Source organism: Cryptotermes secundus, unplaced genomic scaffold, assembly GCF_002891405.2.
Source record: "Cryptotermes secundus unplaced genomic scaffold, Csec_1.0 scaffold699, whole genome shotgun sequence".
In the NCBI taxonomy this organism is placed as follows: Eukaryota; Metazoa; Arthropoda; class Insecta; order Blattodea; family Kalotermitidae; genus Cryptotermes; species Cryptotermes secundus.
The window spans coordinates 277,425-280,698 of record NW_019738883.1 but is presented as its reverse complement, the minus strand read 5'-3'; the positions used below and the strand labels follow the sequence as shown (position 1 = coordinate 280,698).

Genomic DNA, 3,274 nt, shown 5'->3' with positions numbered 1-3,274 from the left:
TCTTCTACCCTGAAGATGGAGGCGATACGTTCCTCCGAAACGTCGGTTAACACCACATATACATGGTGCCAAATCCCAGAAGACTGCTTTCTTCATAGTCACTGCCGTGAAAGCCTCAAATCTTACATAATTATAACTGCTGAATTTATTCAAGTAAGAGTCTTGATATTTCAAGCATTTTTAAATAACTCATAAAAATTACAACCAATCATGTGAAGATAGAAATAGGGTCAGTTACTGAAACTTCACAAGTATTACCTGTACCTCACACTTGCATTATAGATATAACTTCTCAGTGATGCCGCAGGAGACTTTAGCATCTGGGATGTATGTAGGAAAGGATATTGGTATTCGAAAGTACGTAAAATCTAACAAACTTTTTTGCAGTCGGCAAACTCTTGAATTCAGAGCTATTGAACATGCATTGTTTCATTTATATATGTGGATGAAGGCGGAGAATATCTCTAAAATATGTATAAGAGAAAAAAGTGTGACATTTAAGTGATGTGTGACATCTTTATATTTTCTGATATACAGAATAAATTTAAGAAAGTACTGTGAATTTTAAAAACATTCAAAAATTTTGACAGATTAGAGGCCTTGAGCCCCTGTGAATATGAAAAAGTTTCTTTGGGGAGGGTGGAGGATAGTTGTGTGCGCAGGCAAGTGGGCCTGCATGCACGTCACAAGCACCTAAATGGTTGGGCAGATTTGATTTGTATTCATTATTCAAGAATTCATCCATTATGGGTTGGTGCCTGGTGAGTATGAACAGTCTTGTGTCCTATTTGATATTCTTACAGCCGTGGCTATGACAGGCTCTCTCTCCCAGTATATAACACCATGTAGTCTAATGGTCATCAACAGGCATTTCAGAAGAACATATCACCTCTGCTTGATGCCTGCTTCATGCTGGTTTCGTGCTCAGTGTACTCTTTATCCCTGAAGATAGACATGATACGAGGCTCATCCACAGAGTAAGTTTCCCTGGGGCCGTTTACAGAAATAAAACACAATTTCATGGAAATATTTATTGCAACAGATACAGCAAGTGTTCAGCTATTTTTCAACATAATCGCCACCGGAATTGAGACGTTTGTCATACCGTGGGACCAACTTTTGAATACCTGTGTCGTAGAAGTCTGCTGCCTAGGATTGGAACCACTGTGTGACAACCATCTCCACCTCTGTCATTCTCAAAACGCTGACGCTCCCCGGACAGGAATTTCTTGAGGTGTATGAAAAGATGGAAATCACTGGAAGCGAGGTCCGGGCTGTAGGGTGGATGATTAAACACCTCCCAGCTGAACTCCTGCAGGAGACTTGGTGTCCGTTGAGCCGTGTGTGGCCTAGCGTTATCGTGCAGGAAGACAATACCGGCACTAAGCATCCCGCGCTGCTTGTTCTGGATGGTCTGTCACAATTTCTGCAGTGTTTCACATTAACGCTCAGCATTCACCGTCTCACCTCTGGTCAGGAAGTCAATGTTGAGATCGCCCCGTCTGTCCCAGCATACCGTGCACATCACTTTCCGCGCCGACGTCTGCTTGAATTTTGTCTTACAGGGAGATCCAGTGTGACGCCAATGCATTGACTGGTGCTTGGTTTCTGGGGTAATGTGTGCAATCCACGTTTCATCACCTGTGATGATCCATTCCAGAAACTTGTCGCCGTCATGGTACCGCTGCAGAAATGTCAATGCTGACTCCATGCGCTTTGTTTTGTGTTCTGGTGTCAGTTGCTTCAGCACCCACCTGGCGCACAATTTCCTGAACAACAGGTGCTCCGTGACAATTTCATGCAACAAGGAGCGGGAAATCTGCGGGACATGACTGCTGAATTCCGTAAGTGTGACGCAATGATTCTCCATAATGCGTTCCCGCACAAGCTCCACCAGGTCGTCTGTAATGATGGATGGCCGCCCACTGCGCTTCTCATCATGCACACTTTGTTGACCTGCTGAAAATTGTCTACACCAGCGACACACCATCTTCTTGCTCATGATGATAGGCCCATAGACCCGGCACAGTTGACAGTGAATTTCGATCGGTGCTATGCTCTGTGCATTCAAAAACTTTATCACTGACCGCACTTCACAGTCAGCGGGAGCTGGAATAAGAGCCTCCATCTTCAACAGCTGCAGTGATGCTACTATGGGAATGCGGGAAATTCCGTTAATGCATGCACCATGCTACGTCATTGTTCTATCACGTACGCGCAGTCACTTCACACAATATAGGGTTTGCTAGCTGTGGGACAAGTGGGAAACTTACTTTGTGGACATGCTACGTATGTTCCTCTAAAACCTCATTTGGTTTTCTTTGGACTGCTTGGTGTCATATCCCAGAAGACAGAAATCTTCATAAACACACTAGTTCTAAAAGTAGTCCCCTTCAGATCCCCCCCAGAAACTCAGTTTCCATGGCGACTGTTGTGACGATTTTGATCACATTTCAGTAGTTTAAGGGGACCCACTCTCTCAATTAAAGTGTATAGGCGGTATCTCTATGAGAGTAAGAGTATGTATACCAGGGTGCTAAATGCAGAATGTCAGTTTTGTCAAAACCATTGTTACTGGGCAGGTAGATTACATTGTTGATCAGTATTCAGTGACCAGCGGTGTTCTGTTGGGCAACAGTTTTTGTACCAGAAGTGGCTGCAGTACAAGGGACTTAGTGCCACCCCACAACAATTAAAAAAACAGTTTATGTAATTTTCAACATAATGTAGTCAAGGTTGATTGTATATGAGAAAGTGTGTGCAGTCATTGCACTGATTCAAATAATTTTGTAGGTATTTTGAGTTATTTGAAATTGTGAGTGAACAGAAATTCCTACCTTACCCCTTCGCAGAAAAAAACCAGAGTTTTACAGTCTTACTTATTACAGCTATAACACAGTGCTATAAATGCGACATCAGTATTTTTGTTTGTGGATTACTATAGCAACTGTTTGTTTGCATTTAATGCATGCAGATCTGTTGTGCCACATTGTACAAGGATTCCACTTTATCTTTAGACCAGTCAACTAGAAATTTGTTTGGCTGTGCCTGTCTACCTCTGGCTGCAAAATCATTTAGGTGTTTTATTCACAAATATTACTTGTAATAAGTATCATAAGTAAGATTTGAGGCTTTCACGGCGGTGACTATGAAGAAAGCAGTCTTCTGGGATTTGGCACCGTGTATATGTGGTGTTAACCGACGTTTCGGAGGAACGTATCGCCTCCATCTTCAGGGTAGAAGAAAAATATAAGAAATCTGCAAGCGAAGAGAC

General features: G+C 42.7%; 1 protein-coding gene across 2 annotated transcripts in view; it reads left to right on the top strand.

Annotated features, from left to right (window-relative positions):
* LOC111871241 (signal peptide peptidase-like 3) overlaps nucleotides 1-3,274 on the top strand; it is a 44,789-nt gene that overhangs the window by 7,743 nt on the left and 33,772 nt on the right. The gene's annotated exons all lie outside the window — the stretch shown is intronic.